Here is a 14,960-nt window from a genome sequence, read left to right on the forward strand (position 1 = left end):
GCTTCTGGTTTCACAGCGTTTCGTGCCCGCCGCGCCGCGTCGGCCAGGAAAATACAGTCGCCCCATAAATTATAATGAACATCGACGCGGACGATTACGAACGATCGCGCGGACTGAATTTCGTTCGCGATGTACGGAGAGATAACTGGCAAAAATTCCGTGAATTCCGCCGAAATCCTCGGCCTTCTGCGCGCTCGCTCTTTTCCGTCGTCGTTCCGTGTAACGTGTAACGACACGGTGAAAACGTTCCTCGTGCCTCCTCGTTCGCCTTTATTAAGCGATGAATAATGACGTCGCTGTCCGCGCGCAGCTGGCTGCGTCGCACTTCCTGCATACTGCACGCGTACGAACCGCTCGGTCGTTCGAGCCGTTCGAGACGTGACGCGTTCCAGTAATTTCTTCCTTGTCCCGAGAACGACGGAGCCGGACACCGTGTCCGCGCCGCCTCTGTCCGTCTCTTTTCCTTTCTGATCCGGATCGATCCTTCGGTTAATGGAGGATATAATTATCACAATACGGTCCGAGCTGCTGGCGTGAACATTTTTCTGTGTAGCAGGCATATTTTAAGATTGTTGTATCATTTTAGAAAAATGGATATAACTTGTATAATATTAGATAGTTAAATTAAGGGTAAGCGTGCGGAGGTCTAAATGTGACTGACACGTGTTGCCTTAAAAGAATTGCAAGATTAAATTTAAAGAATTTTTTCACAATTTTTATGATAACGTGGGTCTGAATGAAGAAATACATTTAACAATTTCTAACGATGGCAGTTTTATGACTTTAATAATTGTGAAACAAAGATGTCGTAATCAGTCGTTTGATTGACAGTGGTTTTTGATTGGATTTTTTTATTTTAAATTACATTTCAAGAGAAATAAAGAAAACAACTATTTTTAGGCATCCAAGAATTCAGTGGACATTTTTATAACTGTTAAACCATTAGATATATCGTAACGAAATTTTCACTGGAAACAATCAATAAATAGTAATTTTTAGCTACTGATGATTAAATATTTTTTGCATTTGTTAAACAATGAATTTCAAAAAATTTTCATTGCTATTTTTGACTTAAAACGAAATTGTTTAAATGTATCTATACAAACAATTTTTTACTTTTTAAATATGTATTTCATATTTACAATTTCATACGTGTAACATTTTACGGAACACGTTTTATGGAATAACTTGCGGTCGAGAACGTGCCCGGGAGCGACGCGTATCGCGGTAGCTTGTAAACAATTATAACTTCCAAATTGGTTTCTGTAGGGACACGATCTTTTCACAGTTATTTAAAGCAACCTGTATAAAAAACGTTATTTTTTGTTGAAACACGAAAACTGCGACAGTTTTAAAGCTATTCTCTGTCAAATATATGGAACTTTTTAAATTTGTCACGTATTAATCAGTGGTACTTCTATTGTACTGTTAGTAGTGATTAAAAAGAATATATTTAACTTCTTATTAGGTGTGATCTATATAAAAAAAAACTGAGCGAAAATATGGAACGCAATGGACATTTAGAAGAAGGTGAAGAGTTCCGTCGGGCGGAATATTCTACTTTTGAAAACGCTCAACTTTAAATGTTCGTAGTAACTAAATTTGTATTCAATTTCATTAGTTTCTTAATTTCTGAAGTTCATAAATCTTTACAAAGTGACATAAATTGAATAATTATCAATTTGGAAAAATTGCTACTTTTCGTTAAATGTCACTGAATTCTCCAAATGTCTTTGCTCGAACTTGTCGCCAGAATCGACGCTCTTTCGCTCACTTCTTTCTCTCGCCTCGAGAGAGTACCGAGAGACCTTGCTGCCCGTAGTCAGATGTAGTACCGTTACCGGCGGCGCCAAGGTTGCTTCGAACCATTTTCTTCCTGTATCTACGAATTCGTCTGCGATCTTCTGTGTAATCGGATGCCCGTAGTCCGACTCGGGGAAGATCGTCAGCACACAGGATATGTTTCTATAACGCCGCAGCCTGCATGCAGTCAGCTGTTTAGCAACGGAGGATCGTGTACTCTAGGGTCGTGGCAATTCGCTCGTAATAACGGAAGCTACTCTGGCCCGACGCTGGTTAATCGGATGCCGCGCCGGCAGGAACACTGCATCGTGCCGAGGAACACATACTCTGGCCAGCATGCTTGTTTACAGTGTACGATTCGTATGGAAATTCGAGGCGCGGCTGTAGCCTGCTTGCTAAATTCGTCGGCTGTGCTTTCTTCGTTCCTCCGATCAACTTCGGCCGACTTCGAGGCCGGAGACTTCGTCAGCAAACTCGTTCTCGAACAGCAACGTTTGTTTTCGTCAGAACCTGGCTGAGAGGAGCCAAATTAGATGACAAACAAAAATGTAATAGTTAGGTAAACCTTGTCGTTCAAATATTTTTATTGCCAACAATGGCGCACGCTAAACTTACGGTACAATACTTACTTTCATTCACCGACAGTATGTGGCATTATAAAAAGTACATTGTAGAACAAAGCAATTAAGATAAGAGTGTAACAAATCTTATACTGCAGGAAACACAAGATAGAAGACAAGATAACATAAGAGTCTTTTTAGAAGACATTTAGAAGCGAAACACAATCTATTGTACACCTGATTTTGAGTCGCTAATAACTCACTCCTGGTTCGATGTGCTTTTAAGTACTCGTTATATAAAAAAAGAAGACGGTTTAATAGTTATATCCATAATAATTAATAATCACATAGAATGTATGAATCTTTAGTACAAATATCAAAAGGTCTGAATAAAAAGTCATTGTTTCAACATTATCTGTTACCTCAACTCAAGGAATTATACCGTTCGCCCGTGACCACCTGAGGAACATTCAGCACCTCGTATACCTGTATCGGCGCGATAGGAACAAATTTGGCTAACTTTGTCACAGTTTAATTATCAACCTGAATTCGAAGCAAATCTCGCGACAAGCCTGAACTTAGCAAATAACGCAGCCTTGTTTCCGCAAGCTTGCTTTCGCAGCTGTTGAGTTAGGCGTGTGTCCCGCGGCGAAAATCGGGGAACAAGGGCGAAGTAATCAGGCATTACCATAAGCCCGGATAGTCTTGACGCGGCGCCTAACAAGACGTCGCGCGAGAATTCGCCCGATCGTCGTCAGCGAAAACGAAACGGGGTCCATTTCATCGGGCATCCTTTCGCCGATGATCCTCGCGGCGTTACTCCTCTGCGGAAGAGGGAGGCCGTGTTACGCCGCAGCGAGCGTCGACGATTTGTCCCGTTTAATTGGTCGCTGCTCAGGATAATTAATTGGCCGGGGGTCTGCGGAACGGTACCTCGCAATTAGCCGTGGCGATGCTATCTGGAATATCGTGCTCCATAAGAAGAGTTCTCCGACGGACGAAGGTCGAAGGCCGAAGGACGACCGACCGGATCCTGCGCTCCTTCGAACTGCTCTTCTGCTCGGTTGGATCCCGCGCTCCTAGCCCGGTTAGGCTCTACGCCCTCTCTCTCTCTCTCTCTTTCTCTCTCTTCTCTATCGCCACGAACAATTAATTTCACTCGTAGGAGGTCGAGCCTCTCCAGAAAATTGAATCACGTTATCCATGGAACGAGTTAATTGTATCATACCCGGCCTCAACACGTTGAGGCTGAATGAAAAAGTTATGCTAAAATCAAAGGAGTCGGATAAAACGATGCAGCTATTTCTACGTGAAAACTGGAACGTTGTAGAATGAGGGAAAATTGGGAAAAGTACCGTGGACATTTCTTAATCATTTACCGTACCATTTTCTTCATGATTGAAACGAGTAGAAGCTTTTCGATTGCAATAATTTGTTAAGAGAAAAAGAAATGTATGTATGTATTCTGCGCCTACCATTAACTTGGATATGTAAATGTAGACCTCGAGAGTAGCTCGATTTAAAAGAATGGAGTAATACAATATTGGTATAGTTCAAGTTTAACAGAAAATTTACCCATAATTTCTCTCATTCTACCACGTTTCAGTTTCATCGTAGAAGAAACTGCGTCGCTTTATCTCATTCCCATGAAAAGTTTTACGAGTTTGGTGCAACTTTTTCATTTAGTCCAATGTGTATAGCGCCCCGTGGCTTTCGTAAGCGCCCCAACTATGGACTGGTTCCTAAACGTCCTATCGACGTTCCCTTCGTCCCCCGCTCTCTTTCTCTTTCTCCGTTGAATGGCGTCTCGTCTCGTTTCAGCAAAATTGAAATTTATTCCTCGGAGACAACATCGCGGGACTGCCTCTCTTTGATATTCCCCTCGTCGCGTCGTCGACGACGAGGCGTCACCTCGCGTCGACGTCGACGAGAAGTCGGCTCTGCCCGGAACACCCGTTATATCTTTTCGAAAGCCCAACTCCGCGCGGAATACAAATGGCGGCTGAGTCCGCGGACGGCCATAAAATATGGAACGACAATAGCCGCGACGTCGACGGTTTCGTTTTCTCGGCTGCCGATCCAGCGATACGCGGTTAAATTACGACCACGTTGCGGATCTTCCTAGCAAAGCAAACATTTTCTGCGTTAATTGCGAGAAACACGTGCTGAACAGACGTTGATTCCCGCTCTTGATAATTCCGACGGAAAATAACGTGCTGCGGCAAGCCTGATAGCTTCATGTCGCGCGCAATTCGTTCTAAATTAAGTGATGCACGACTTCGGACACTGTTCGGCAAACTTGACGCAGTTTTATCGAGTTTCTTGCATCTTCTAGCAGCGAAGATTTCTCTCCCCAACATAATGCATCGAGTCGTATATAGACTTATAATAGAAACTTATATATATATCAAAATAAATATAATTCTTGTAACGATTACAAATCTACACGAATAAATATTTATATAAATATGTAACTCCCAATGAATCGCATAAATGTTGAAAACTTGTAGGAAACGTTGTAGACGTGCCGCAAGCATATATCCCCATTCTCAGTTGGAATAGCAAAACATGACGGAGAACATTATCCTTTGGATAAAAAAAATGATGACGTTAAAGGGAGGGACACGTGTGATGATCAGATAGATCGAAAGAGCACATTGAGATCAACAGTCTTCGCTACTTTATGTTTTACCTGTTAGGCGTTCCTGAAAATGCAAATGATCTGCATCATAGGTAACTCATTAAAATCTATCGACGCGCATTTTCCTCGTATACGATTTATAAATATGTATGACGCAGCAGAGATTATTCTACAAAGTTGTTATCGACGGACTCGATTCGATCCGATAGAGTCCCGAGGCCTCGACACGGAAGTCCGTCGCGATAGGAGTGCAAGAGGTTTGCGGTTGTTATCGTCGCGATTTTCGTTCGGCCGGCGCAGCGAGAGTCTTCGGTTTATCGGCAGCGAATCGGTCGCTGACTGGAAGTTGAGAGTGGGAGCAGAAGACGAGGCAGACGAATGCGGATGTGTCTGGCAGGATTAGGACGGTCGAGTGACCGCCGATTCGACGTTCCCGATGCTTTTTCCTCTGTCTCGGTGAAAAATAACCGGAGGGATCGGAGCTTGCCGGTGGCGTGGCCGGAATCGATCGGTTTCCGGCCACGGGAATTTCTTTCCGACCGCTGTCCTCCTCCTCTTCTCTCTCTCTCTCTCTCTCTCTCTCTCTTTCTCTGTCTGTCTGTCTGTCTCTCTCTGCCCCTTCTTTTCTACACTCTCCTCATGATTCTCCTCCTTTCCGTGTAATTTTACGCAATTTTTCTGATCGAGTTATCTCGACGTTCTGTATCCTCGGTCTCGCGGCCCCGGTACGTTTCCAAACGAGCGGTCTCGCGCACGCGATTCCCGACCATTTTTCGGGTAATTCGGTTACCGAGGAAAAGAGAAGCGTTTTGCCAGTTCCATTAAGCCGGCGGCTGACGTCGGAGGCGAAGGGACGATAGGAGAAGAGAGCGGCGGAGGGACGAGGATAGGAGAGAAGAAGAGCGGAGCGCCGGAGGGGGCGGGGAAAAGAAAATCGATTACGGGGCTTCACGACGCGTCCAGTCTGAAAGCTTTGTGCCTTGTACGATAAATCCTCTTCTCGCGGAGGCAGATATTGCGTTAGCTTCCCTGTGACCGGAAGTAGGTTTTACTCTTTTAAATATCTCGTCGCACAGGACAGGCCGCGCGCGATCCTTCCGCTCTCGGAAAATCCGCTTCTGCCGAGATACCGCGGCCAGTTTGTCGCCGGAATCAGTGCCAATTTAACGCGTTAGCCATCCATCCGGTGTTCGACGGATGAACGGTACAAGGAGTGGCAAGGTGTGCCTGCGTTTTCCGCGTTTCCACTGTACTCAACGGGTTACCCACACTCTTGGTCTTCTGTACTGTTCTCTGAACAAGCCGCTATTAGAGCATGATTGTACAGTTCCAGCATCCTATTGCTATAAGTACGCCACTGTGTTAGAAAGGGTGCAGCACAAGTGCGTAGAATTTTATCTTCCTTTTGTTTTACTTTTATTCTATGTCAAGCCATTCTAAACCCTTCAAGATCTTTTTGCGAATGTATGACTAATGGGTGGTGTTTATAACCTCCCGTGGTATTTATTCAATAAATAAGTAAATTAGATAAGTTCGTTGAACAGTATGAGCGTCGAAACGGATACGTCGATATGCAATTCATTAATAGCGCAAGCTCGTCTCGCGGATACGAGCCTTTGTGCGCGGAGCCGACTTCCGAGATGGGAACCACGGTCCGATTTAAAGCTGGATCAAGCTTCGGACATGCTCGCATTGTGGTTTATGTAATCATTGCATTACACGCGTATAACGAGGATCGCGCTGGACAAAGAGCACGGATTATTTTATCATAAGATAAATCCTGCCGGTTCATCCTCCCTCTTCTCTTCTCCGCAACCATTCCGCCGCACGAAAACACCGAACCCGAAAGTTGGAAGCATAATTCCTCGTTAAATCGCAGCCAGTTCGAAGACCCGAACAGAGATTAACCCATCGCATTCCGAAGCTCTTTCTGATATTTCTACCAATGTATGCCAATACACACGTATCGCTTTAAAGTTTTATTTCCCCAATAATAATTTGGTTCTCGAAAATAAATGAAATATTATTTGAATGCTTCTCCGTTATACATTTAAAGATACATCGGTATTGCATTATCCGGATGATACTATTTGGTATAAAATGATAGAATACCTCCAGTTCACGTTTTTTAAATAAAATGCCTCGGTATATATATTTCATTATAATTGTATTACATATTGAATCGGAATAAAAATCATTACACTGCTACATAAGAATTAACCCTTAGCACTCGGCGCCATCAAGGATGTTACCTACCAGCGCTTATAAACAATAATATTATTATATAGTATACGATATATATGTATATATGTATATATGCATATATAATATAGTTATAATAATATTCGATTCATATGAATTTGTAGACATCGAGAAATAGTTGCAAATCGCTAACAAACTTTAATGTTCAGTCATATATTTGAATTACGATGTCCGCTGAGAGGGGACAGCCGAGTGCAAAGGGTTGATAAATAAAGGACTTTGTGTCTTTATCTATGTGTTTTATATGATTGCATTACAAGAGTAATAATTACGAGTCTTCATATCAGTGATACCGGAGCGCAAAGGGTTGAAGTTTCGCGCGGACGTCCGGACAACCGGAGCGTTAGTTCGTGAAACAAAAAGTAATTAAGAACGCCCACGACGGATTCGAGTTGCATGCGAGTATCAGAGATATCCGATCCTCTCGCCGGTGACGGAGTGCTATCGATATCGCGCCGATAGCAACCAACGGAAGAGCGTCTCGTGTTTCCACGCGCGACACGTGTACGATGCCGATTACAAGCTCGAATCGTGAACGGTGTTACGATGCGCCACTTATTCCTGAAATGGAATTGTTTGCACCGACTTCCAGACCGTGTTGTCGCGCGGCTGTATCGCGATTGAATTGCCTCCCCGCTGGACCGGGAGCGCCACCGAAGAGCGGCGGTCTACCGCTGTAATTTACCACTTTAGCTTTCCTATCGGACGACCTCTGGCCGCTCGTCGCGACGTCACCCGCGACGTCACCAGCCGGAAGTGCGTATCGCGTTGCTGGCATTTTTCAACATGAAACGACGGTCTATAAATACAAAATCACCCTACGCTTCTTTCACACAAGGGAGCAGAGCCTGCGACACATCTCGATGTTACCCGCTGCTTTGATTGCTCGCCGTTCGATCCTCGGTTTTCAAACACTTTAGTTTTTCCTCTGTTCTGCTCGAGGAACTTCGGTAACATCGTGGTGGCTCATCTTTTGATTCCTGGGCTCGTGGTATTTAGAGGGAGATGACACAATTTGCTAATCAGGATATTCGAAACCGGCTTATTAAATCAGACGCTTCTGAATACTTTTCGTTAGAACTGCCACTTTGTTTTAACAGGTTGAGACGCCAATGCTTGTAACGTTATAACGTTCTGTGGAACATGCGGATACCTTGTTTGAATAATAGTCATCGAAATTATTTATAATTGATTTGTATAAAAGAATGTAATAAATTGTACGTCATCGATCGCCGATGACAGCCATCATACTTAACACGTGAAAGAACGAATACGGCTTATCTTCACTGAATAGTCAGAGGGCTCACAGCGAGGAGTCAAATTTTGGAATTCATGAAAGGAATATAGCAGATGTTTGCATATTTATTAGTTGAATTCAACATAGAATTTGTCGTATATCACGATCACGCGTCGCTTGGCTCGCGACTGACAGCAGGCCTTGCGAAACGAACTTTGTAGCGAGTAACTAATTGCAAGTCCAATGTAGCAGCAAGCCTACGGTTATAAAACACAAGTGACGTCGATGACGCGTTAGACTAGGTCGGTCTCAAACACCTGTAGGAAAGTATCGACGCGTTGACCCGGCCATGAAATTTTTCTCGGAAAGTTCGCCTGCCCCCGGACCAAATTTCCAGCCGTCAACGTGCGGTTTCTTATTGTGTTCCGGTACGCAACCCGGCGCGATTGTTTCGTGCTCCTTAACTCTCGACTTTTCAACGTTTCTCATCGCCGGGGGATCCCTGTGCAATTTACATCGGCACAATACACCTTTACATAACGAATCCCCGCCACCGACACGTAAATACAATACGCTCTTTGCATAAGTACAATGCGCTGTTTACATAAGCGTAATGCGGTGCGTGCGTGTGGTCCGTGCGTGCGCGTACCGGGTCGTTCGATTTCCAAATGTGTATCTTGCGCGTGCGGCAAGCGAGTTCGATTCGATGGCTCTTATTATTCAAGATCGCGACACCCGTTTGCCCATCGATCATTGATAAATCTGCTCGCTTCGAAGACCAAAGTCCCGCGAGAAGTTGTTCCGTCCGCGACAAGAGGTTCGCTCTTAAACCAAACATGAGCCTATGGAAAGATTTAAAGCGTGCCAAAATACAAAATGAACTTACGTAAAGGCAATAATGAAATCTACGGACATGCTCGTAAATAATTTTCGAATGAAAGTGTGTATTGCTGTAAGAAACAAACGAGCGTCGATTGAAAGTTTCTTTGAGGTACTGATAACAGAAGTAGTAGTATAATAAATAATTATATTAATACTTTGCCATCGGCACTGATGCCAGCTTTGCCTGTCGCCTTTATCCGGAAAAGTTATCGTGAAATTATAAATTGTCAAGTTTTACTAATCTCATCGTTAGTTCCCATGAGTTTACAATCCTGTCCACCTATTTTCATGAAATTTCGAAGATATACATATGTAAATGAATGTAAAATTTGTTTGTCTTATATATTTGATATCACAATATCATGATATCATGCACACAATGAAGTCCATCTTATCTAAACATGTTCTCATCGATTTATCATGCACAGAAAGATTAGTATCGCTCTAATCTTTTAAAGCATTCGCGTAAAGTCATAGAATTTGATTTTTGTCCCCGAACCCTCCCTAAGTTAACATAGCGTGTATCGCGCCACAAAGTCACTTGTACACGTGATCGTCTTAATTAGTCGTAGCGGCTTATTAAACGTCTCTTTTAAATAGAGTCGCGAATCGATCGAGACGACCGTCGGAGCGCGTGCTCCGGTTCTCTCCGGTTGGTTAAAATTCACGAAAGGGCACCGGCTATCGATTGTCGGAGGCCGTTGGGAGGGGGAGACAGAGAGAGAGAGAGAGAGAGAGAGAGAGAGTGGGAGGAAGAGAGAGAGCCGAGTCACGGTTCCCTGGTCATCAAACGAAACAATTTCACCGATCGGATTACGTCGCGTCGGTGCAAAACGCGGGCCGGTCGCGTCAGCACTCCGAAGAATACGTGACGGGAGAGTGTGAGCAGAGAGTGTGAGCGGCCGTGGTCCTCGGGATTAAGCAATCCCGACCGCGGTCTCTCGCAACGTCCTCCCGGTTGGTTACTGTCAATAGAAAACAAAGGGACAGAGGCCGCGGCGGCAAGAGCCGGAACCGGTCGATAGGCGGGGAAGAGGAAACCGTCCCCGAAACTCGGCGAATATCAATGTCTTCTCGCAGTCGGATTTCGTCGAGGACCGTCGACGATCGTCGCCGATCCGATTCGCTCGGGAACGGGCCCAGACGGTCCGGGGCGAGGCGAGGCGAGGCGAGTCGCGGCGAAACGATGAAACGGGCTTCGGGGGCGCTCCTTTTAAGAAAATCAAATCGCAAATCCTGCGCCCCAGGGGGAAATCCTTCTAAATGGAGGGAGCACCTCCGACGCCAGCCAATCTGTACACGTATTATGCTCGGTGTACGCGTGCACACACGCCGGATACTTTGTCCCCGTATTACGCCGGAACAGATAATAGACTACTTTGGACGGCTGCCATCGAGCGTTTAGGCGACTTTCCGCGGAGGCAATCGGGAATCGTGCCATCCCGCTTCGGACCGACAGCTCCCTCGATCGTTCTCCTCGAGTGTCTACAAATCTACTTGTATTATCAATTCATTGCGCCAGACAAACCCTCTTAACACTTTCACCACTGTGCCAAAAACCTGAAAAATTTCATAGAATTAAAGCATTGTATTCGATTAGATTAAAATTGCGAAGGAAACTCATACCATACCACAGTTAGTTCTTCGATATCCGTCCCACTTGCGAATCTTAATAAAATTAAGAGATTATTATCCTGATTTTCGTAGAAATTAATTTCTAGAAATTAAATTGTAAATGATTCTGTCAGCTGTGTACGGTTGGCGCAGCAACCAAAGTGTTAGCAAATTTTGATTACAACTGTGTTCTTTTTGCAAAGGAAGAAAAAGTTTCCAATGAATTGCGAGAAATTCCAGGTCAAGACTGATCGATGATGGTAAAAAACAGTAAGGAGAATAACAAGGATCCCAGAGGCCTCCTCGTTTTTTCTCAGCATCGAAACTACTTCGACAGGTGTCGATACTCTGCGGCGAATGCGAAGATAATGCACAAAGAACAGATTAGAGCATTAAATTAATTCGCTCGAAATTGCACGGACGGCTCTGTTTCGAATTATTCAGAACTGCGAGTCGTCCCTAAGTTACAGTAATTCGCCAACAGGCGGGCGCGAGAGCAGGTCACTAGGAACGTGACGCGATTAATATGTAATAGGACCGTTTCAAACAGCCATAAGTAAACACGTCGCACGAAGGTTGATCTACGCAAATCGGTGCCAGCCGGTAATTTCAACCGTTTGCGCGGGAGAAAAAAATGGTTTTCTGTGCTACGAGGTTTATCGCGTTCATAAACATGTTCGTGCACTGTAAACCTGGATACAAATGTTCTACGTGTCAGGGAATGCAATAAATGCGCAAATGTGTGATATTTAGCGACGAGTGCCGTCGCTGATTCGCGAGCGATAGGGCAACACAGGCACACTTTTGTTTTCCAGTCAAGGTACATACATACTACCATTCTGAATAGATAGAGAGCGGAATCAAAGTAACTGCGGAGTTGAAGTTTTTCGATTCTCCGGTTCGCGCAAGGTCAGGTGAGCGGAAACTTGGTAACGAGTTCAAAGAAAAAGTTACCGATCTGTCGTTCGATCGCGGTTTTATTGTCAACAAGGTATGGCCACGTCGATTGCTCCGCACACCTGGATGCACTCGGACTGTGGGGTTACCGGTGTGCCGGGGCACAGGTGTAGCCGCCGAGAATTTCCTTCCGAGTTTGCGGCACGTACGAGGTTCGCGAGCTCGCTACGAAAACTCTATCCTTGGCCTCCACGGCGGCGCTGCCGCCACGTCTCGTCTCGTCTCCTCTCTTCGCTTCGTTTCTCCTCTCCTCTCTCGTCTCGCCTTCTCTCGCGTTCGTCGCGATTGCGATGCGGTGCACGCGCGCGTATGCATCGCTTCGTTTCCTATGCACGCGGCCCGGTGCAGCACACCTTCGCCTCCGAGGGCTGTTCTCGATCGAATTTACCGCCTTTACTTGCGTCGTTACGCTCTCGAGGAGAACTCCTCCTTTTTCCGCCGCTTTTCATCCGCCGCCACTCCGCGTTACACCCCCCGCATTATGGCCCTTAATAATCCGTTTGCATTCGGGGTTCGCTGCGCTCTTAAATACGCGCGTCTCTCCATTTTTCGATCCTCGTTAGGTGTGCTCGGAATTTGACGCCGGGCGAATAACGTGTTCCATTAATTTCAAACTCAACGTTCATCGGTTTCATCCTACTACCGGCAGCAGTTCCTTTGGCGGTAGCTTTGCGCCGAGCTTGCATCGCCTCGGTCGGAACATCGCTGATTCCACAGCCGTAATACCAATTCCAGACGAATGCCCCTACTGACCCGCTCCCGCAGGCCCGTTGGCGGGTACATAGCTATACCTCCGGGATAGCTTCACTAGCGGAGAACTCTCGAACAAAGCCTGCGTCGCAATTCTCGGCGAACGAACTTCTCGGCAACCCCGACACACAAACCATCGGCGTCTCGGCGTAAGCTTGCAGTTTAGCGGCGGAACATTTTTTTCAGCCGTCTTATCCGGGCTTTGCAGCCGGGTTTACGATCCTCGGCCGCAGGGCAGCTTCCACGTGCGCCGCTGGGACCCGTTGCGAATGCGGAATCATTGGATAACGCGTATTTATCCCCGGTCCGCCGACTTCCGCGCACATATTATCCGAGGGCTCGCGTGAACGCCCGGAATATACGGCGGGAAATGTGCGGACTGGCTTCTTCCGGAAACGATACGGCTTCAGCACGATGGAGTTAGCCCTGCTCCAGGGGAATAATATCTCGGACAAGTGATTCCCCTACGTTTCCCTCTGGCCATGATAGTAATCGTCTCCCGCCTCTCCGCCGATACTTCGCTTGTTTTACGACGCCGCGCGTCTTTCTCGATCGAAGGGAACCTCGATGCTCTCTCGCGCGTTCTTGGCCATCTATTCGAGAAGGAGTCTCTCTATGATTCCCACCGACGTGTTTATGACCGTTCGCCGCCAGTTTTCGCATTCAGTCTTCGGCCGCCAAGGTTACCGGCGGCGACCCTCCACCCGGCTTTTATCACCCCGCGTCCGAAACTTTTTCGCTTCTCCCGCATATACGGGTCATATTGTCGCCGCTTTTTCCCCTGACCCACATCGCGGAATGTCCGCGTTCCTCGCCGCGGAACAGCCGTCGCCTTTTTCCTGCTCACGATTTTTATCCCAACCTTGTTTACGAGCCCGCAACAGCCGCTCCTAATCGAGGACTCGGACGTTTCTTCCCCGAAATTAACGCCAACTTGGGCCGAATTTGTTGGCTCGGCTCGCCCCGATTACTGGAGATTTATTAATCAACTTCTAAATTGAGGCTGTAGCTTCTTCTGAAATGACGTCGTCAAACTTTTATCGCGAGAACTTCCTTTTCCTCATCTCTTAATTCTCGTACTGCGCTTGCCGGGTTATTTCCACTCGGAGTGTCCGAATCTTTCACATGAGCTAGAAACACGCCAATGTCGCGTCCCGTGTAATAAGTGTGATTAAATATGTCTTAATATAGTCACAAAACTTCCTTTTCCTCATCTCTTAATTCTCTACTGCGCTTGCCGGGTTATTTCGACTCGGAGTGTCCGAATCTTTCACATGAGCTAGAAACACGCCAATGTCGCGTCCCGTGAAACCAGTGTGATTAAATATGTCTTAATATAGTCGCAAAACAGATATCATTTTATTATACAAAAATAGGTCATTTTTGAGACAACGGTAATGTCACATTCAATATGTATCCCCTATTCATGGTAGTTCTCTCCTACAACGATTTACAATGAATTATCTCAACATCATTGTCATGATTCCTAACTATATAAAGATAAAAAAAGCAAAGCGACGATATTGTGTGGTAGTTCGGACGAATGCATCTCCACTGAATTGTTCGCGTAACTTATTTCCCCGCGAGTACCGTCGCCTGGCAAAATTTCCACGGCCGATCGAAAAATTTTCAGCGTTCTCGCGACCACCATCTGGAGCGCGGGGTCTCGGCAGCCAGACGGGGGCCAAGTTCCGATAAAATTTGATGAAACGACGCGGTACGCGTTTTATTAAAATCGACGAACCCCGAGGGGAGCACAGCGAAGGGGAGATTAATACCGTTCGTAGCCGATAATCCGAACCGAAACTCCGATCCGTTTGCCAAATATTTCGTGACGACACGCGCGCCCCGTGCGCCACCGGCGAGATACGGTTCTGCGAATATCGATCTGCGAACTCCGATCATTATCAATGACGTTTCCCGATTAGCGCAACGCTTTTAAGCCTGGGCTCGGCCAGCTCGCGGAAGTTTGCGCGACGTAATCGAGTCGTCGAGGCACGTATTATAATCAACCGGGTAAACAATGAACATTCGACGCCGGAATGAGGCGGAAACCGACACGAATAATCGGCGTCACGTGACCGACCAGCAGTTTACCGTCAGCGACGACACGGACTCGACTGAACATCTGTTGTTACTCTTCTTGATAACAAACGAATATTTTCGCGAGCATTTTAGAGACAAGTAGATTTTAGAGAAATCTGTTCGTAGTTTTTTTTATTGAAAACAACTATACTGTAAAATATTTTCTTAT

The sequence above is a fragment of the Augochlora pura genome, chromosome 8 (genome assembly GCF_028453695.1).
Source record: "Augochlora pura isolate Apur16 chromosome 8, APUR_v2.2.1, whole genome shotgun sequence".
In the NCBI taxonomy this organism is placed as follows: domain Eukaryota; kingdom Metazoa; phylum Arthropoda; class Insecta; order Hymenoptera; family Halictidae; genus Augochlora; species Augochlora pura.